Below are 23572 nucleotides of genomic sequence, written 5' to 3' on the forward strand. Positions count from 1 at the left end.
AAAAACAGGCTAATACTTTTGGAATCAGCTTAAACATCCTTGCATTTGTGGAGTGATTAGTTTGTTCGTTTTTGTATCTTGTCGTGAGTGGGTGTGTGCACACACCTGCAAGTCAGAGGACAACTCACTGTGCTCTCTTTCCACCACATGGGCCCTAAGGATTGAACTCCAGTTGTCAGGATTGGTGGTAAATGCCCTTACCTCCAAGCCACTGGGCTGGCCTTGAAATCATTTCTGCAGGATAATTTGTGATCCTAAGAATCATATTTAAATTATGTCCCAGAAGAGCTTGTGTTTTTACCAGACATTTGGAAGGTGGTATAAGCAGCCAAAATAAATATAGCATAGGGTGGGAGTAGAAAGACAAACGTGTTGTTTCTCATGTTTTAAATATATATTCTGTGCACCTGAGTTACAATTTACATCCTTTCCACTTTCTTTTTTGCAACTTACATGTGGAAAAATAAAGTCAAATTTGAGCTAATCAATGAACCAAAAAGCCTTTCCTAGAGTTGCTCTTATAGTCAAAGATTCCATGTTGTCAAACCTTTTAGTGATAGTTTCAGCCATGACATAATTGTTTAATAAAGATAGCTACAATCTCCAGATGAGTGCTCTCTGTCAACTGCTCATGGTGAATGTTAAACTAAAAAACAAGGTCTGTGTGCCAGTGAGCATTGGAGAGGCTTTCCTGAGCACATACAAGCATGCCCTCCAAAACTTAACCAAGGTGAATATAAGTGCTTCTATGATTATCATTCCCGCTATAGAAAGTTACACCTGAGTAGTATTCCTCTTCTACTTCTGCCTGGGAAAAACAGGATAAAACATTTATATTCTGTAGGAGAACAGGAGTCCTGGAGCTGGATCTTTCCAAATGAGTTTGGGAGCTGGTAAGGAATATGAATGGAAGGGTTGATGAGTATGCTCCCTCTCCTTTTCCAGTAACTCTAGGCTGGGCAAAAGTCAAATGGATAACAGTACAAGTGTGCCTCTCACCACCCTAAACACCCTTATGCTTGTTCTTTTGTTTCTGTGCACAACCATTACTTTCTAATGAGTTACATTAATCTCCTTTTTGAAATCTGATGGCTTATTATTTAAATCTCTTTTCAGATTTATTTATTTCCATTTTATGAGTGTTTCGCCTGCATATATATATGTATGTATGTATGTATGTATATATATATATATATATATATATATATATATATATATATATGTAAGGCATCAGATCCTCTAGAACTTGATTACACATAGGTGTGAGTTACCTTTCTGGTCCTTGGAATGAGATTCTGTTCCTCTGGGAATGAGATCCAGGTCGTCAACAAGAGTCCTTAATTACTGAGCCATGGCTCCAGCCTTTATTGTTTAAATCTTACTGCTCTATCAACTCTATAGGAGCAGGAATTTTTCACTGATGGAGATGCATCACCCACAGCATCTAAATATGCATTAAATTTGTGTGCATAATTAAATTTAGCCAACTTTATGGCTACTCAATTATTATTATTCCCATTTTTACTATTTATTTTAAATGATAACTTCGCTGCAAAGTTAGCTGTTTTTTAAAGTAATGGCTTATGTTAGGCAAATCTATAGATACAGTCTGGGGGCTGTAGCAATGGCTCATCCGTTGAGAGCTCTTGTTCTTGCAAAAGACCTGGGTTCAATCCACTGCACCCTCATCTACAACATACACACACACACACACACACACACACACACACACACACACACACACACACACACACAGTGTGTGTGTATATATATATATAATGCAATTTTAATGAGAGTCTTTAGTTCACTAGGGTTGTTCTACTGGGAAAGTATTGTGGGAAGAGGATCTCCTTTGTCTTTTGTTCCAAGTTGTGATATCTTCTGTATATCTATTCCTGTTCTGATGCCATCAGCTATTCAACCCTAAGCAGAAACCAAATTACTTGGGCTGCCCATTCTAGGACTTTAGCTTCTGAAACTGTACAGGAAGGAAGCCTTTAACCTGCAAACATAGCCTACCTTGGGTACTTCTTCATGGGGAATGTGCTAGTAATGCAAACCAACACAGGTTGATTGGTTTGATATTATGACATAGTCTTCCATTAGGGCTGTCTAATCATAAAGAAAGATGGCTACATTAGCCAACCCTCAAGATGTTTGGATTATAGTTAAGAACTAAAAGTGTTGGTAATGAGTCTTTTTTAAAATTTCTACCTCTATCTCTATCATTGTTTGCTATTACTGCTGCAGTAAAATGTTTGAAACTTACTAGCTTAAAATAGTAATTTTTCTGGTGTAAGTCTTGCTGAATTAAATTGAAGATGTCAGTATGGCTGGCTGTGTATCTGTCTGGAGACACTGGGGAGACTCTTCTTCATGACTTTGACTTCTGCTGGCCACACATAGCCCTTGATATATGGCCTCCCTCCTCAGAGCTTGGCAATGTCTGATCACATCCCCACACCACTTCTCACTGGTCCCACTTATGTTGTCTCATCTCTTAGTGGGTCTACAACCAATGAATGAATTCTCTGTCTTAATGATTCTTCTTGTTAGGCTGAATTGAGCTAGATAATTGAGGCTATTGTTCCTTTCTTGAACTCCTTAAATCTTGTTACATCTCTCAAGGCCTATTTTTCCATGGAAGGCAGTATGTTCACAGATTCCAGATTTTAGGATATGAATATCTCTTTTTGTCATTATTCTACCTATCAGAGCTTCTGTTTGATATGAGCACAGGTCCCACTAATGTGGGAAGCATCATCAGGTAAAATCATTATGAATGAGAGTAAGCTGATTATTGAGAATGAGTAAAAAGAACAAAAATATTGTAGTGTGATATTATCAGTCAGCTTCCAAGCAAGTAGTCAGTCAATGTGGGGACTGGTGCTCCTGTAAAACTCTATCTGGATGGACTTTTGTGACTTGAGTTTGAGTCAGTTATTGAGGCCCCTTTATGATACACTGGAGAAATTTATAGTTATGGAAAGTAAACACAAGTTTCTCTCCACCAGTAACTCCCAAATACCTGGCAGCCACTTCTCAAATTACCACACAAAGGCTTATATTATTTATAAATGTTTGGCAAATGGCTCAGTCTTATTATTAACTGGATCTTACATTTAGATTGACCCATTTCTATTAATCTATTTATTGCCACGTGGTCCATGGCTTACCAGATCCCTGGCATCTTGTTTCTTTGGCAACTCCTTGAGTCTCCTGACTCTGACCTCTTCATCCCAGTCCTCAGCTTGCTTTTTCTGCCTAACCTTATCCTATCTGGCTATTGGCCAAAACAGCTTTATTATCAACCAATGAGAGCAACACACATTTACAGTACGCGGAAGGATCATCCCACAACATGGAAGGTATAAACCTGATTCAAATTCTCTGTCTCGGTCTCCCTGTCTCTATCTCTGTCTCTTGCTGTGTGTATGTGTGTGTGTATGTGTACATGTGCATGTGTGTGTGCATGTGTATGTGCATGTACGTGCATGCCTGCGTGCGTGTGTGCATGTGTTTCAGCATCATCGTGTTTCTATGCTTTGAATGGATTCAAAATTGTTCCTGGGAGGAAACTCTGGCAATATTCTAATTTCAGCTGCCTTTGCTCCAGGGCCTGATCTGGACCTCATCTTTGATATTGGGTTTCTTAAATCACAATTCTGACTTCCTGAAATAGGAGAGCCATGGAAGAAAGGCTTGCCAAGCCCCAGTTCTCATTTATCATTGAGCAGGTGCTCTCAAGGAAAGTCTTAAATGAAAATGTTGAACAAATGCCAGAAAGGAAAAGAAAAGTGCTATGTCTGGGGGTTGGGGACAGCTTCCCACTGTCTGACCTCAATTAGAAAACACCAGAAGTATTTCTAAGGATTGCTTTGGAGGGGCTGTAGTGGCTTACTGCATGCTAGAGCTAACCCTTCCTTAAACCAAAATTCTTACCTTTTGTGGTCCAGTGACCTCCTTCCTTGACATAGCTTCAGAAGCATTCATAAATTTAGCAAGGCTTAGTGTTTGGAGTCTTTTTTTTTAATTTGAGCTTGTGCTTGCTAGAAATGAGGAAGATAACTGAATGAAAAATAAAGGGAAGAAACTTTACCATTGTAAAAAATATTAAAAAAAAAACCCACAAACACAGGATTAAAATGTTTGAACTGAAATAAAAAGACTTTCCATCAATTTTGTTATTAATATTCCCGTAGGGAGTCTTTTAAGATCCTATTCTTTACAATAATCATCTAGGTGTTATATGCATATTTATGCTTTACACATAAAAATAATATTTCACTTCTCCCTCAAGAACCAATACTGATGTGAAATATTTTCCCTAATTAATAATGTATGACATAAATTCCAAGGGCATGTTTTACATACTCTCTAGTTTTGTCTTACTCTAATTCTACATTTTAAAAATAGAGCCTTCTCATATTATAAAGATTACAGTACGAACACAAAGAAAAACCAATAGCCACTGTCTATGAGATTTATAGCTTATGGGAAAATGTCAGTACTCCCCAGGACTTCTCTGTGCATCCTTTACATGCACATACACAAACACACACACACACACACACACACACACACACACACACACACACACACACACAGGTTTGTAATTTTGCTAATCATAACCACTTTTCTATGCTAACTGTCATATTATAGCAACAGTATTTACATTACAAGATACATCATTATCTGGTTATAAATGTCTCATAATTTAAGGACACAATATTTGTGTTTTTTCTAACATTTTTGAGAGAATGAAGTTTGGTAAGTTATAGGCCCTTAGACATCTTTTCATATGTAACTGAATCTTTCCTTGAGATCCATGCCTTCAGGTAGAATTTGTAAGCAAACACAATGCATTTTATCAGAAATTTGAAATGTGAGGCTGAATTGTCCATCAACACATTTGTAGTTTCTTTCAAAAATCCATTATCATAGCAAAACGTGGCTCTGGGCAGTTCATCCAGATGACTGATGTATTTTTAGAGGGTGTAATTGTTCAATTGGAATAGAGGCCCCTTTGAGCAAGCATGCCTTAGAAAGAGATTTGTAATGTGCTCAGAATTGTACAACTATAATGACTCATCAAAAATACAGGGATCTTGTGTGTGTGGACAAGGAAGTAGGGGATATGGTTTTTAATACAAGTCATTTTTTTTGTTTGTTCCATTCTAATTTCCCTTTTCTTGCTATTTTTAAGTTGTCCACATATTTCAAGCTAGTTTCTGTCCACGAACGTCTGTACAATCAGAGATGGAAGAGATACATGCAACAACGTATCTTCCAAAATCATTTTTATGTGTTGTTCCTCATGAATTTATCAACAACTTTTTATTGAGCAATTAGTAGGTGATGGGCGCTGCTGCCAGAATGGAGATATAGTCATGCCTAAAAGCTAATCCCTACCATTGGGGAATTTATGTTTCAGTGGAGGGAAGCCAGTAAACATAAATAAATAAGAAGGCAATTACAGATGGATGCTGTGAAAGCCAATAAAGCAGTGAGCAGGATGGAAGCTGGGCCAGAGGAGTGACCAGTTTTAGATAAGATGATGGAGAAAACAAAAAACCTTTCAATAATTAGGTGACATTTAATCAGAATTGCAAAAGAAATGGAGGAGAGTACTACATAGATGTCATGAGGAAGAATACACCAGGCAGAAAGAGTGCTTTCCTCAAATATCAAGCATCTGACACCAGAACAAGGCTGGCAGTTAAGACCAGGAGAAGACCACCGTGGCTGGAGCACGGTGAACTTGGAAGAGAAAACTGGACTGATAAATTGAGTTCAGTTCATGCCCAGTGGTATAAGACTGTGTCACGTATTATGAGTCATTACAGCCATCCATTCAACACATAGGTTAAGTCACCTGAAATGTCACGGTTCCCAGGCTAGACTCAGGGTATAGAAGGGAGAGGAAGGCAGGCAGAGCTGTCACTGTACAAGCATTCCAGGGAAGAACCCAAGACGAGGAGAGAAGATTACACTTTATCAGGCTTGTGCTGTTCTGGATGAAACATGGCTTTAGATGGGGCTCTGGGGGTAACAGTTTATCTAGATGAGTACAATGTAAAAGTCCCTGTCTTGTAATCTAAGATGGATTTTCTTTCAGTAACCTGTTAATGGCATTCTGTTGTTGTGAATATGGTGTTATTTTGACATCAATCAGTCACTCGAATTAGTACACTGGGTCCTGGGATTAGGTCAACCATCTCCTGAAATGCACAGCAGTGAACTTTTGAAGAAAAAGCCATCATTTGACACAGGTCCAACTTCCTGTCTTCTGTAAAGTTCTGGGCTTACCTGTCTACTAGAGGATGAGAGCGTGAAGAGAAGCTTGCTAGGAATCTGGGGACAAAGCAGGTTAGAGGTGGTGGGAGTGTCAGTCCGGACCCCTGGGAGCTTTTCATGCTCATTTTGTCTGTGTTGAACCTCACTTGCTGGCAAATGGCAAAGGATTATATGTGCTTTGTTTCTCCTCTAAATGGTAAATTCACTGGGGGAAAAAGAACAATTGCTGGTTGTGCCTCCTATGGGTGTACGACAAATAATGAGCAGAAGCCAGTCTTCCCAATGGGACCTGTTCACAGCAATGCACAGAAAATCCAGGCAGCCAGAGGCTGAGGCTTCTTGCCATTTCCCCGTATGTGCCCAATGTCTCCACGATCTCCTACCATCAGGACATTCTGTTACTGTTCCAAGCCACTTGCTAGGCTATGTCTTTGGAATGCTTTTATTCCCTGGTCTAAATTCAGTGTTCTTTGGGGAGTTGTGGAAGATTTGAGGACATAGACTTGATAGAAAAGGACTCCGATCTCCAAGGTAACACTAAATTCTTATTGGCTGAGAACAGTTTGTCTTCCTTCTGCGAGTCTTTTTGGTATTTGGAAAGCATTATGGGGGCAAATTTGCTTGAGAACATTCAGAGTCTCAAAAACAGAAGAGGCAGTGCAGATGCCTATTACCTTGAGTGCTTGTTTGTTCTGTGTAGGTTGTACCTGCTGAGCATCCCAGGGCATCACCCCATACCCTGTTCCTGTTAAGGCAAATTTTCTCTCAAGCTGCACTTTTCCAGCATCAGATTCCTTCGTTTAGTTGTGCCGAAGAAGCAGGCTTAGTTGCTACATACTTTGACTGGATATTTTCCCTTATTTTAATTGTGACAAAACTTCTTAGGTTTTCACACCCTGGAGAATCACTGTAACAGCGCCTGATGACCATATAAGATACTCACTTAATCCACGCATGAAACAATAGTTATGAATTGGAATTAATATCAGGATGGTCAGAATGAAGGGGTAATGTGAACGTTTATACCTTTCTGGTTGCCACTTTATACAATTTGCATTTCTATTTTAAAGCAGATATCAAGCAAGATGCTGGGGCTCTAGAGATAAGGAAGAGACAGTTAATCTAAAGGGCAAGAAGGCCAATAAATAAGCAGAGACACAATACATGTGCCATTAGAGATAGTGACCAAAAGAAGAAAGGGATCCCAATGAGCATTATTCGTATACTGACTTTCAGGAAGCAGTCCTTGACTAAAAGTCAACCTGGAACTGAAAGGCTAAGTCAGAAAGGAGGCAGAGGAGTACATGATGTTGGAAGAGCACTTGGCAGGAAAGCCCTGAATGGGAGGGCTTCTGGGGTCTGATTTCCTGAAATAGAAGCTGCTGTCTGCAGGGGGTTACCATGGAAGCAAGCTCTTGGAGACTTGACTTGGGAAGGGAATGGAAACCCTTCTTCATCCTATTATGCAAAGGTGTCCCAGTCAGCTGGCCATCTCCATGGCAGAGTACTTCAAAAGGAGGAAATATTTATCACCACTCCAAGTAGCAGAGATTCGAGTCTATGATCATATGGCAGCAGGGTTTGGCAAGGGGGTAGCATGCGACTGAGAAGGTCATTCGATTAGTGCTGGTCAAAAGACAAGAGAGGGAAACAAGAGTCTTGAGACCTCCTTTAAAGGCATGCTCTGAAGAACCTAAATTTCTTCCATTATATCTCAGTTCTTAACAATACCACCACCTCAGAATGAGCCATGGTCTATAATTAAAGCTTCAACACATAGGCTTTTGGAGGTCGAAACTTGAGCCCAAGGTGTTTCCAAGAGTGAAATAGAAAATTATGTTCCTGATGGAGTCAGAGTTAACCTAATGGGATAATTAAAATCTTATAAAGGATCTTTATATCTAAATGAATGCAAAGGAGAACGTTTCTGCAATATATATAAGTATATAATGATAGATGTAGATATGGACACATATATGACTTAGAAATTATATGTTGAGATTAAGTTTAGACTTGTGTCTCTATATTTTCACCATTGATCAAAATGTCTGTAAGCTGAGGTTTAAATTTTGTGATAATAGTTAAACCTGATACTGAGTTAAAAGTCTGAGATGTGACTTGGGACATGGGAGAGCCCTGCAAGGAATAAAGGGACAGTATTGTAGTCTGGATGTATGGCAGTTTGAATGCATTGGCCCCCATAAGCTGATAGGGACTGACACCATTAGGGCATGCGGCTTTATAGAGTAGTTGTGGCTTTTTTGGAAGAAGTGTATCACTGTGAGGGTGAGCTTTAAGGTCTCATACATGCTCAAGCCATGCCCAGTGTTTCAGTCTACTCCTGTTACCTGTGGATAAGATATACCAGCTCCTTCTCCAGTACCATGTCTGCCTGCAAGCTGCCATGTTTCCTGCCATAATGATAATGGAAAAACCTCTGAAACTGTAAGCCAACACATCGATTAAATGTTTTCTTATATAAGAGTTTCTGAGGTCATGGTGTCTCTTCACAGCAATAGAAACCCCAACTAAGACAGGATGTGATAGTGCCTTTCTTTTTATTTATGATTTAGATTTAGTATCCATGTCATCTTTCTGATATTATTTGTCATTCTTTGAAAATTCATACATGTGTACCATGTATCTTCATCATATTCACTGCTTACCCACCATTCCAGCTCCCCCCAGCAATCTCCCATCACTTGTCCCTCCTAACTTCAAGCCCTCATTTTATAATTTTTTAAATTTATTTTTAACACAATGAGTCCAATTCATACTACTGAAATGTACATAGGCAACTTAGTTGGGCAAGGGTATTACCTTGCAGTGGTCACACTCCTAAAGAAAAGTGACTCTCCCTCCTCCATCAACTGCCAAGAGGTTTTCAGCCAAGGATGGAGCCTTAGGATCCAACCCGCTTCTCTTCTACTTCATGCTGCAACTTTTACCTAACTTGATCTTGGATATATCATGTGTAGGTAATCACTGCTATTGTGGATTCTTGTGTACAAGAACCATGTCATGCCCAAAAGACAGCATTAAACAGCACACTTTCCCATCCTCTGGCGTTTGCATTCTTTCATTTCCCTCTTCCAAGTTGTTTAATTAGTCTTGGTTGGGATGTGTTGGTATAGATGTTCTAACTATTGCTGAGCACTCATGATTGCTTAGTCTTAGAACTTTGAACAGCAATACATCTCTGTATTAACTACTATCCATTGCAATTGGAAGCTTCTCGGAATAAGGTTGTGGGCAGCACCAATTTATGCATATAAATTTGATAACATGACCATTAAGAAAACCAACATCAGTTGGTTCTCCCTTAGGGCCCATGAATTTTTTAGCCATATATTTTGCCCATGTTTACGGTTCCAGACACAAATTCTCTACTGTGAAGGAAATTTCAAATCCAGTCAAGAGAACAGTTGTTCCCCCCGCCCCCATAAATAGTTATGCCATTATTGTACCAATGAGCACATCTTGCCTGGCAGACTGGTATTGTAACATGCGCAGACTATCATAGGATACGATGATTGGTGTCTTTCCTCGGGCAGCAGCTTGCATAGCACCTTCCAGCACTGTGACATCTATTCAGCGGGGACAGTTTCCTGGTCAGTTGAAAACCGATGTCTTTGTGTGCTGACATCAAGATGTGTGGTGTCTTCGGCAATAAGGTCTTACCATCTTATAATGGTCAACCCAGAGCAATGGCAATAACCAGTATTATTTGGAGTACCTCTGGGGCTTCCATGACCTGTAACTATTAGGGAAGTAATCCTTGCCTAGCACTGATATTTTAATTTAATGAGGTGTGTCTCCTATAAGTAGTATTATTCACTAATATGGGACATTTCTCTTCAAACTTATTTTTCTTTTAAATCCACTATATTTTAATTAGCTTATAAGCTAATGGGGTTTCATAGCGAGTCGTCATGTGTCTTTAGTTCTAGTCAACCCACACTATACTCCTCTTTTCTCCCAAACCCCTGTCCCCATTTCTTCTTAAACCTTTAGGTACCACTATTATCTCTCATTTCTTTTACATTACATATGACCTGTTATACCTTCTTATCATATCATTTTACTTGAACTGTGAGATCATAGGTTTGAAAGCAGGTTCTTCATGGACAGCTCATATCCATTAAGCCTTCCCTTGTCCCCTCATTTCACTATCTTTATCTCCTTCATTAAAACCTGCATTTAAACTGATAGCAAATAATAGCTCATTCAATTATCAATTGAGGCAGGAATCTGGACACCATCCAGATTCCACAAATAATTCTAATCTGGAGATGACAGAGATGTCCCTGGATAAACTACATGAGTCACAAAACAAAGCCAAAGTTATGAATCTGGGAAAGATACTGGCAGGGAAGGGGCAGGGGAGATTATGGGAGTGGAAGAAGACAAGAGAGGGAAGGGGGCAATCAGAATGTATTCTACACATGTATGAAATTGTCAAAGAATTAATAAGAATTGCTTTATGTGTATTTCTTTTGTTGCTGTATCCTATTCTGTAAACCTTTACCAAGAATCTGTGTTTATGAAAACATTTCATTATAGTTTCTATTTTACTGAAATAGCATTAAGATGAGAAAAACTAAGGATGCGAACACTGACACCACTCTGATAGCAAATTGTCTCAAAAGAAAGTTCTGTTTTTCAGAGTAAACTGAGTTCTAAAATATGGACATTCACAGGATTGAAACCTATTGTACAAGGAAAGTGGAATATTGATCCAACAGTGCAATGAACATAAAATCTGTGTTTATCTAGGTAATCACTCATTTTACAATTTCCTGGAGCTGCTGGTTCTTTGATATTGGCACCATTAATTTTTATAGCTCCATGTTAAACAAATGTGCAGTATATGTAAGAGCACATGCTCTCATTATAGTTTCCTATACAGCCAGAAAGAGTTTTATAGAGAAAGTGGCAATAATTGATGATGATATTACTTCTAAGTTTGAGTCTTTTCTGTGTCCCAGACGGTATGACAGATACCTCCAATCTAGCATATTTTAATATTCTCACATGGCCATGTGAAGAAACATTGCTAGCTCCGTTGGACAGTGGAGTTCAATGGCACTTAAAGAATCTTTTTTCTCTTGTGCTTTTCTTAGGTTTTACAACTGCCAAAATTGGTTCAAATTAAGATGAATCCAACTCATGAAAGAGTAATTTTAACTATGGTTGAAACCTTCCTGCTGTGTGACTTTTCTTAGGAAGATGCAGACAAATATCTGTTAATCACAGATAGGACACCAACAACAGACCAAAAAAAATAGTTCCATCCAAGTCCACCTTTGTTAACCAATGAGTGCCCTGGGGTCATTTATCAGAACATGAAGGTAAAATTACTTACAGGAATATGAACATCTCAGAGACATCTGCATCAGAGCAAAGCCTACTTACTGCAGCATGAATGACAACTCACCAAAATGGCATCCTTGGTGTGCTCTGCCCAACTTACAGGCAATTCCCTCGAAGACTCTCTTCTGTCCCAGCTCTTCTTTACTGTTCTTATAACACTGGAGAGGATCCTTCTGAATCTTGGAATTTTCTAAGCTTCTCAGGTCTTCAAAGTTGCATGAGTTTTATTTCTATGTATTCTAAGTCTCCATTCACCCTGTAGGAGGGAATGTTTTAATTGAAAAGAAAATAGCCACGTAACTACTCTTATCTCTGTATTTTTAAGACTAATATGAACCATCATGTTTATAGGCAAGTTATTCTTTGATTATATGACAAGAAGAGTTTGACAACCTGGATTTAAAACTAGATTCTGAACTTGGGCAAGTGATTCAACTGTTTTAGAACTAAATTTCAATGTCAGAAAAAAGTTTACTGTAGTGTTTATTGCACAGGGTTGTGATGAGAATTACAAAAAATAATCTCCCAAAAGTACACTGTCTGATAGAAATGAGATATCGAATAGATGATTTCTGTAATGATAATAATATTAATGATATTGCCTTAATCTTTGAAGTTATAATTCCTTTACAGATGTTAGCAAACATCAGCACAGCTTCAGTGAAGTTAGAAAATGCTTTGCAGCTTTGGAAATTCAAGCTGCTTTCACTGTGATCTCACATACTTACAAAGATCACAAACATTTCTATCTTTATATCACAACCAGGACAAACTTACAAAGGATAATCCCCAGGGGACCCTATCTGTGCAACTGCAGGGATTTGGCTTCTACAGGGTTGACCGCCCCAGGGACAGGAGAAATGTTCTAATCGTTAATCGGATTGCTCTTCCATCCTCCGTTCCCTTAACATAATATCCTCCTGGGTGAAATCCAAATTAACTGAGCGTCTATTGGTTGCTCAGCACCATGCATTTTCCATGGGCACTTTGATGTTATCACATTTTTCCCCTCAAGACAGGAAATCAACTTATTTGGTGACTTCCTTTCACTTCAGGCAGAGATGTACAAGTGATAGCTACTGTCAGTTTGTAGAGATAACTAGTGGATGGCTCAAAAGTATTTGGTCAAAGCAAAAAAAAAAAAAAAGAAAAGAAAAGAAAAGAAAAGAAAAGACTCATGATTTAATAACTCAGATGCTCCTAAGTTTTCAATGTGTGTTGCCCTTCCTAACTTGAAGCTTCTAGTATTTAGATGGCCCCTGGACTTACATAGGTGATTTGTATTAAGAGAGTAAACCATTTACAGAACTCACAGTTGGGGAAGCTGTAACAATGTGCGTCAATATTTATTTAAATATTTTTTCTAAATTTATTTCATGTTTAATGTTAAGTGTTTCTGAAAACTTCTGGAAGATAAAATTTCATTTATAAAACTGAAGATGGAAGAGAAGCAGAAATTAAAAAAGTATATATAAGAAAAGGGAATTGAAAACGTGAAATAATGCATTTGTACTTTACTGTCTGGTGAACTATTATTGGTTAGTAATTATTGGTCAACTTCCTATTGAGAACAAGTCTATGTTAAGTTTAGGGGGCTCTTAAAAGTGAGTTAATTCTGCTCTCAGAAAGCTAATAAGGCCTAAGAGAAAGAAGCTCAAATTCTAGTACAAGATAGGGCAGGGAAACTTCAAAATAAAGAAGCAGTAATTATAATACTAAGTAGTATAAGGAGAAGGGGAAGAGGTGGTATCATTTGAATTGGACCTTAGAGAGTGGAAGGGTTTCATCTCAGGAAGAGAGTAGAAAAGAAAATGACTGAGTAAGTGTGAACCCATATAGCTGAGAAATGTGAGAAATGGCTGCCTGCTTTAGCTCATGTGAAGGACACAAGAAGAATGAAAAATGTCAGTGGGAAACACAAAGCTATTAATTCAACTTAGAGATGAGTTAGCTGTCTGGCATGCTATTGGATAAGTAAAGATCATGCTGGCTGCCATGTGTGCTTTATTATTCTTCCTACTACACAGAGATCCTAGTAAAATGTCACTCTCACACATGGGATGGTAACTATAAAGGAATAGATAGTACATTGGTGCTCTTGTTTGTAGTGGCTTTGATACATTGAGTTTTGTACCAGCAAAGAAAGTTTCCTCCAGGAAATGGCCACTTGGACTCCTGATTCCCGGCCTGAAACAAGGCTTAACAAACCCTCAGACCCTATGCGCTGTAGAATCCAACTTGATTTTCCTTTTACTGTCTCTTCATGGCCCTCTCTGGCTTTTCCTCAGAGTGTGATGGTGATAGAAAAAGGAACATTTTCGTTTGGCCAGCCTTTCTTTCAGCAGATAAAATACTTAATCCTCCTTTTTCTGCCACATGGGTAATCTGAGTGTTTGAACACAGACACAATTTATACCATTCCTTTGAAAATGCTACTACCCTTCATTGGTCTCATTATCTCCTTGTTTATTGAGTCAAATAATGACAAAAGAAATGACAAGCTCTAGGGTCACTCATGGCTTTTCAAAGGTAAGTAGAGAATACTTGAAGTCTTAAAGCTTCCTTTAAGAACGTCAAAGGTCTCACACTCACTTAACAATGAAAAAACATTACCACAGACATGCTTGTAATTATTTCAACCTACTTATCTTAGTGACTAGAAAATTATTATTTCACACATTCATGGTCCTCTCTCTAAAGAGTAAGGCTAAGTGTGGTTAAGGGAAACACTTGCACAGTCACCTCTACCTCACTTGAACTAACCAAGAAAGCAAGAGAAGGAACTCACATTGGTAGCTGGTGGTGTGGTCCTGAAGAAGTTGAGGTCTGAGGAACACAAAGGAGTCAGCCATGTTCAGATACAATAGTTTCACTTACAGTACTTTGACTTAATGATAGTGCGAAAGCCATACGCAGTCAGTGGGGGGGACCATGTTAACCAAGCTTAAAAGAGATGACTATATGAAGGTAGTATTCAACTATGCTAGTTTCTAAATCAAAGGCTTGTGTATATACTTTAGGAATTAAGATTACGAAAATACCCTGAAGCAAATCTGAAGTCAAGGAACAAATGTCCCATAAGAATTATGAAGATACTAACTTAAGTCTACATCAGCATGCTGTGCCCATAACAGAGATAAACTTGATATCCAGAGCTACTGGGAACTTCTGTTGGACCACCAAGCTTTGCCCTGTCGGTCTTACACTTTTCATTCTTTATGGAATAATTAGCCCCATTCTGATTTGTTCTTCTTCCCCTTTATGTTAATACCTTCACTCTGGTTTTAATCTAGGCTTTTAGTTCAGAAAGCATGTAACCTCTTTTTATATCACTTCTCTGAATCACCCTGTGGTAATTTGATAATATTCAGGAAGCAATCTTACTTCCTTAATTTCTATATTCTGGAAGGATGCTTTCTGTGTCCTCAGAGGACAGTATGTACCTTAGTTCTATGAAAATGGCAATAGCATTTTTCTGAGATATCTACATGCACAGGATATTAATTTTGGATTATTTCATTTATCAATTGCTGCATGCTGAGAAGACCCAAAATACCATAGATAAGACAATAATTTATTATTTCTGATTATTATGAGACTTGAGTTAGCTTATAAGAATGGTTCTTCTAATATCTGTGACATTAGTTAGGGTCTCTCATTTTGTTGTACTTATGTGTACTGGATATGAGTTGGAAGTGTGAAGAGTGCTTCAGTCTGAGACCCAGTGAGTCACTTTTGCTGCATCCTATTGGCTAATGGAAGTGCAAGTCAGGCCCGACTGAGGAAGAGATTGCCTATACCTTTTGATAAAGAGACTGCATAATGGGAAGGAGGGAAGGAAGGACGACTATCTTTGAAGACTATTTGTTTTCCACAATTTGCTTTCTAGATTAAACAGTGCTAGTGGATAAAATATCTTCAAGCCTTTTCCAGGACTTCCATTGTATTATGACATCAGCTTGAAATGAGTCTCCTCTGCTATGGCTTCTCAGAGAGATCTCCTTGGCTATAGATTCTATTGTGAAAATGCTTCGAATGCAAAGCCAAATTTATCTGAGCTATGTGAACCCACCATACTGGCATATCAGGAGTGAGAAATCTACTGTGTATACTCTTGGACAAAAAAAAAAAAAACAATAGAGGAAAAAAATAAGTCAAGATACCTAAATTCCAACAATCCTTAACATCTCAGAAATAACCTGTAGCCATTGTCCATACTCTGAGGGCAGAAAATATTTGCTGACTAGGGTCTGTAGTCAGAACTTTTCTGTGTCCCAGCCTGCTGGTGGTTGGGACAAATGTCTCCCACTCGCATCCCCCAAGTAAACACACAGAGGCTTATATTAATTATAACTGCATGGCCATGGCTCAAGCCTTTTGCTAGTTAGCTTCTATATCTTTTTTGTTTGTTTGTTTTTGTTTTTGTTTTTCGAGACAGGGTTTCTTTGTGTAGCTTTGCGCCTTCCCTGGAACTCACTTGGTAGCCCAGGCTGGCCTCGAACTCACAGAGATCCGCCTGGCTCTGCCTCCCGAGTGCTGGGATTAAAGGCGTGCACCACCACCGCCCGGCTAGCTTCTATATCTTAAATTAGGCCATAACTATTAATCTATATATTGCCACATGTTCTGTGGCTTTACCTGTGTCCCATTGCATGTTGCTCCTCGAGTGGCTGGCTGGTATCTCTCTTGGCCTTCTTCCTGTCTCTCCCTTTGAATTTCCCGCCTGCCTCTAAGCTGCCTTGCCATAGGCCAAACAGCTTTATTTATCAACCAATTAGAGGAACACATATGCACAGTGTACAGAAAGATATTCTCCCATAAAGGGCCTAAATCTCTATGCTTTTTACTTGCTTCCCGGTTTCTAAAACGCTTCCCTCAAGTTATCGTGAAAGTTGCCTGGTATAGACAGTGAGTATTTTTCTGTTGACTTGCAGTCTTTATAAATTTTAGTTTCCAAAGTATTCTTTTATTTCAATTTTGAATTACCTCCAGCAAATTTGAGTTGTAAAACACCTTTATACTTTTAAAGAACTTTCAATGAATCAAATTAGCCTTCACTTCATTAAATGAAAAGCAAAGCAACAGATCGAACTAGACTCCTCTCTACATGAAGATAAGGTTGGATTATTGTAGAATATTATTATGGTTTTAAAATCCCCAAGTCCATGACCTAAAATATTTTAGAGTTTTCAGCAATGACTTGTATAGCCCTAATTTTGATTTTTAACCTTTCATGGTAAGATTTTCCTGATATAGCTCTCAATTTGACTTTAGACTTTTCTTGTAGAGTGTTTAGCTACCAGGAGAAGACTCCCCGACAAAGTATAGCCCTAGAAACTCTTCCTTTCATCTCTGCCTGGAGACACAGCAGCTCTCTTTCAGCATCTTCAACACTGTTGCCCTTCATCACGTGTCGTTAAAACAAGCCCATTCATGCTTTTTCATCCTGCTGAATCTCTCCATAGTTTTATTATTCACATTTTGTGTTTCTATGTGGTGGCAAACAACAATCGTCCTGATTTTCCCCCAACCTATAGCAGATTTCTCATTTTCCTACCTTCTGTAGCAATTTCCTCAACAATTGTGTGGCCCTTCAACCCTCTGCTGCCTCAGTGTCCCAAAGCTGGTTTAGGCTAGACCAGCATCATTCCTGATATTTATTTCAGTTATGCATCATTGCATAATGAACTGTCCTCAGCAGGTATATCCAACCTTTGACATCACCACCAAAAGCTTTTGTCACTTACAAATTTCACACCGGAGAACTGTGCAGTTGACTCAGAACGTTGTGAGTTAGTTTATAAACTTCTATTGGGTTACATTCACGGCTACCCTCTGATATCTGCAGCTCATGGACCATGGTTTGAACATGCCTGATCTGATAGTTTTATTGTATTGTACTAATAGTAATACAAACGTGATCATATTTACTCATAGTTTTGTTGGTGAAATCTGCTAGGGCACGGTGGGGATGGTCTTTTCATGACTGAACGTCTTCTGTCTTATAGGGGATAATTCAGTAGTGGAGTGAGATGAGCAAGCCAGCTTTACTGGGCTCATTTGACTGGATTTTCATTATTGGTACTTTTTTTTTCTTTTCTCTGTGGTTAACCTGGGCTTTCTTCCAGCATAGTGATCTCAGAGAGGTTGGGTGTCATTTTACACGGTGGCTGGATTTCCTGGAAGATGGGAGGAAATAGACTTCACTGACCAGGAAACAGAAATATGTGCACATAGAACTAAAGGGAACTGTTAGTGGAGACTATCAAACAGGGATTCTTTTTTTCTGATTTAAGGTTCTTTAAATATTCCTTGCCACAATCTGTAAGAATTATGTATAATATAGGGGATGTCTATATATCTCAAAATAAGTATGATTTCAAGAAACAATCTTAGCTGGGCGGTGGTGGCGCATGCCTTTAATCCCAGCACTCGGGAGGCAGAGCCAGGTGGATCTCTGTGAGTTTGAGGCCAGCCTGGGCTACCACGTGAGTTCCAGGAAAGGCGCAAAGCTACACAGAGAAACCCTGTCTCGAAAAACCAAAAAAAAAAAAAAAAAAGAAACAATCTTAACCCTCATCATGCAAAATGAACTTACATTTTCAAACGTATTCTAGTTTTTTAAAAATGAAACCTATAGACCTTAAGTTTACTTTACTACCAGTAGATTGAAGATTGAAGCAAAAAATAGTAATTTTTGCAAAGGTATGTATACACACACACACACACACACACACACACACACACACACACACACACACACACACCTTTTGAGATAAATGTGTGGAAGAGAAGCAGAAGGAAAATGAGTTTAAGTAAAAACATCTTAAAGGTAATGTGCCTAATGTCATGGATCTCAAGATGATCAGAGCTGTGTTAGGATCATGTCTTTGATGTTAAGCAAAAGCTCCTTCAGGCCTCATTCAGCTGACAGTCTTTAAGAGTCAGGATGTATTGCTAAGCCAATAACCAGCTTTGGTTTATTTTGATCCACTCCAACATTAATTTGAGTTCTCTGCTTGTTTTGTCGCCTTATCTAGAACTGTAACATGAGTCTTGCCACTTCAGTCTTGAGCTGCCCTGTACCCTTTCTTTTTCCTCCTGTAAGTAGACCAAAGACTTTGCAGCTTCCATCCCTTAGCAAACATCTTTTAAAAAATTGTTGATAGTATTTTAGAGCTTGCGACTGTGAAAATAAAAATATCTCTCAAAGCTGTGGAATTGTGAGTTGTGAAGAGAGTTATTGTGAGCACAATTCCCCCTGCAAGTGGGAAATGTGTCTCTCACCTTCAAAATCAACCTGTTCCAGGATCACACAGTGTGGACATTATTTCCCAGGTTGAATTATTACTTAAATAAATCTGTATGAGATTTATAGCACTTTGGTTCTGCCTGTTGTGTGGATGAATTCTATTTAGAACAATGTATTACAGCGTACCATAGATAAAATAATGAATTATATAACTTTCCCCTATTGTTTTCCTTGTCTCAAAAGGTATAGAATATTATATTGAACTTGTGATACTGTTTTCTAAAAACATAGGTGGTAAACAATTCATATTTGCTCATCAGCCATGTAGAGTTTGGCAACTCTGGTTATCTGCACTGGATTTACACAAGACTGGTCCTGCTGCCAATCAGTCATAGAAGGTGGAGGAGTTCAGATGGCCTTACCTTTGATGTTGAGCTAGTGGTTATTGATAGATTCTTGGAGACAGAGAAACATTGTCTTCTGATGTGTGCCCACTGTCAGGCTCTACACCCATGGCCATAGAGAAGGCCTTGAATAACCTCAGTGAGTCATAAAATAAAATGAATAGATGCAAACACGAGAGATTAGTGGAGAAGGTTGGACAGGGATGGTAGGGATGTGGGAGAGTGTGGGGTAAGAATGGCCAGTATGCATTATGTAGACCTTTGAGATTAATTAAAATCAAGTTATAGAAACACACACACACACACACACACACACACACACACACACACACACACACACGCACGCACGCACACATGCATGCACGCACGCACACATTTTAAATGAGTGAATATCTGCAATGAATAATCTCTAATTGTCCTTCAGCCTTTGGAATCCTGTGACCACAGGGTACTTCCATGAGGAGGAATGCTACCTATGTTGTGTTACTTTTTATCTCACAGGTTATGCACACTGACAGACACTAAAGCATATTTTTATATTACCCTTTTAAAAAACACAAAAAATGTAGTTCTGAAGGATAAGTTGACAAAGGACATGGTGAATTTCCAAAATTAACTGTGAAAGACAGATCATCTAGGCATGACTGAAAGCTATGCATAACCTTTGTGCTTAGGTACTTCATTTCAAAATGTCACTTTCTCCTCATTCAATGAGACTGTCATTATTCTATTTTAAGCTTTAAATTTTGTGTTCTGAAGCTGAACAGGAATTATTGCTTCTATCTTTGGGCTTATTAGAAATAATTTAAAATTCATTTAAAAGTGATAAAATCACCTTTTTCTTATGGCTGAATTCAGTTGAATGTTGAAAATTGCAATGCAGTTCTTATTGTCTTTTTGTATGTGTGTGACTTTAATTAGCAATAATTCTACATCTGTATATGTAGCACAAGACTATTTTAAGAGCCTAGAAAAAACTGCATCGAGAATTAATTTTCTTTACTTTTTTAATTCACCAGAAATAGATTAAAGTAGAATAAATTAGGGGATAATATTACCGAGAATTTCAGACTTTTCCATATATAGATAAACTTTAAAAATATGACAGTTGAAATATGCTATCATTGATCTACCCTGTGATACATGGGCAAATGAAAAGTTACATTCCTGGAAACAAGTATTCCTCTGATCTTCCCAAAATGAATTATGAGATTTTTGGGGGGTTATGAAATAAAGATGCGATATAGCAATCACCTTCCCTCCAATGTCAAGGAAAGAGATTCAATTATTTGTAATTTATTTGACATTTTACTCTCTAAGTAATCCTTATTCTCACAATCCAATATTGGTCCAATGCCAATGGGCCAGGGAAAGAACTACTGGAGTTATATGAATCTGCTGACGATGGGCAGTCTTCATCAACCAGGGAAGGGAAGAGAGAGAAGTTTGCTTCCTGGTGTGTGAGGGTTTTCCCAGGAAAGGTCAGCTTTAGAACTGCTTCATCCGATGGGGAGCTGAGGAAGTGCACGGACTAAGTGTATTGCAACAAGGGTCAATTACAAGCAGCCAACCTCCAGAAAGTGGGTGAGAGTTAGGTTGTCTATGTGTGGGCATAAATTAGAGGCTGGAGAATCGTATCACAAGGAACCATGATTACTGTCCTGGTGGTAAAAGCCTGCTCTTGGGTGGATATTTGTCCTGAATAATACTGTGGGTAACAAAAACATGCTCTCTTGAAGAAGGTGAGATGGTGTGGGGCAGGGGATGGAAAAAAAATCTAAAAGGTTGCCTTGGGATGAGCTGTATTAATTTTTTTTATTATTATTAAGAGATTTTCAATTCATTTTACATACCAACCACACATTCCCCTCTCCTCACTCCTCTCACCCCCCAGCCTTCTCCCCCAACCCACCCCTCATTCCCACTTCATCCAAGGCAAGATCTCCCATGGGGAGTCAGCAGAGCCTGGGACATTCAGTTGAGGCAGATCCAAGCCTCTCCTCCCTGCACTAAGGCTGTACAAAGTGTCCCACCACAGGTACTGGACTCCAAAGAGCTGTATTAATTTTTAAAATAATAGTAATACACATACCATCCTAATACTAGAGGATGGAATACAAATAGGAACCCATCATTCAACTATAAAGGATACTTACGTATTTACATAGTGATCAATAAATACATTTTTTTTTTGTCTTAGTTACCTCAGGGTGACATAACAAAATGGGGACATGATTTAAACTACAGAAGTTCCTTTCTTCATAGTCTTTAACACTAGCAGTCTCAGATCAAGTCACGGTGTGTTTAGCTTCTACTGAGAGCTTTCTGCCTCGCTTGTAGATGGATGCCTCCCTCTGTGTTCTGATATGACAGGTAAGGAGAAGTGTAGAGACTCTTATAGTTACCACAAAGGCCCCTGACTTCTGCCAAGCTTACATGTCAACCACAGTTCTGCCTCCGGGTGTCATGATATTGTTCGATGTCTTTAATAGAATGTTTGTGTGTGCAAGAGGACCACAGTTCAATCAATGACGACTGCCACTTTTCATTATCATCTCACTGACACCCGGAGATTCACATATCATGTTTGGTTTTCCTTGTACAAATTTTAAGTTTGAACAAATTATCTGTAATTTGTTCAAACTTAAATTGTCTCCATGGTCTAAAGAGCTTGTTCATATTTCTTAAGATTAGTTCTTCTAGCTTACGTATACTGTACTTTTTCAAATAGGAAATTTCTCCATTCATTTCATGAGTATAAAAGATATTTCATTTTTTTGTTCCTTTTCACAAAGAAAACAGACATTTGCTCACAATTTGAGGAAAACACAAGCATTGACACCACTTATTCCAAAAGTTACCTTCTGATTTGTATGGGAAAGAAGGATGTTGCCTCCAGGTTTCTCTGTTCACACAGCTACTTTGGACAATGTACAAAGCCTGTTCCCCCACCCCCATTATCTGCATAGAATTTCATAGAGAAGAATGAAAGCCTTACTCTGAATGTGATTGTTCCCATGTAGGGAAGTTACCCATCTCAAAGCATCATACTAATTGTAGGCTCAGATTAATCGCTTGCTCACAGGGCTCCTCACTCTTATATTCCCCTCTTTTAGAACCCAACAACCAAAGGGAAATATGTTCCCAGTATCACTTGTTTAGATGATTCTCTATGTTTGGAAAGTAACAGGAAATAAACTTCAAAGAATATTCTGGATAGACTTTCCTTCTTTGAGGTTTCCATTCTTTCAAAAATCTTTCTAGTTCTAAGTCAGGCTTATTCATGGATAGCTTTACTTTATTCTAATTTGGAATTTTTGTGTGTACATAATCTGATTTTATTTTTTTTAATATAATAAAATTCATGCCAAGTTGGGTGCTTAGAAGTATTCCTATATTTTGGTAAATTTTTGAAAGGCTTTTGTGTCATAAGCAATGTGATTTGAAAACAGCAAAGGAGAAATGCAATGTTCCTTGATTTGTGCCTTGACATCCCTCTTAGTTTGCAAATCATAGAGTAGTCTGGTTAACTTTGTCCAATCTTGGTACCTGTGAACTCTGACATCAGCTTACCTCATGTACTGACATCTCCTTAAGCCACTAGATCTGCCACATTTTATCAGGGGATAATCATTATAAGTATTAATCAACACAATGAGGTAATAGGGCAATAACAAGATTCCAGAATCTTTCCTCAAGATAAATAACAGGTTTTCATTGCAGACATTTTCCACCTGGATCTACCTTACAATATGGTGTCAAGAAGTTTGTTTTCTGTCAAAAGGTTAGGAATTCCAGTCTAGAAGGAGGTGGTTCATTGTTATACACATCTGTCAAAAGTTCCCAGTTTCCAGCAGTTATTGAAGCTTATGCGTTGTCCCTTGGTTATTCTCTTTCAAAACTCTCCAGGGAGTTCAGATGTGAGAGTGGAACATCACTAATAAATTCACGCCAAGAACGCATTTAAGACATCTTGCTGAACAAAAGTAGACAAGTTCACCCTAAACTGTAGCAAGAGATCTAGAGATTAACTTGTCTAGACTCAAGATTTTCATAGCAATTTCTCTGAAGTCTTGGATCCATCTTCTTAGGAGCTATTTATTTGCATCAGCAGAGATTAAATTCAACAGGCTAAGTTTTTTTTTATCCTAAATGAAAGGTGAAAGCCATACCAGTAAAATATCTCAATTTCTGTTACATTTTGTGACCATTTATGTGAACATACATCATATTCTCTCTACCATCA

At 38.4% G+C, this 23572-nt stretch overlaps 1 protein-coding gene across 12 annotated transcripts in view; it reads left to right on the top strand.

Annotated features, from left to right (window-relative positions):
* The window catches only part of Nyap2 (neuronal tyrosine-phosphorylated phosphoinositide-3-kinase adaptor 2), a 409837-nt gene that overhangs the window by 138375 nt on the left and 247890 nt on the right, over positions 1-23572 (top strand). The window lies entirely within an intron of this gene.

The sequence above is a fragment of the Peromyscus californicus genome, unplaced genomic scaffold, assembly GCF_007827085.1.
Source record: "Peromyscus californicus insignis strain IS unplaced genomic scaffold, ASM782708v3 Scaffold_21__1_contigs__length_65335640, whole genome shotgun sequence".
Taxonomy (NCBI): domain Eukaryota; kingdom Metazoa; phylum Chordata; class Mammalia; order Rodentia; family Cricetidae; genus Peromyscus; species Peromyscus californicus.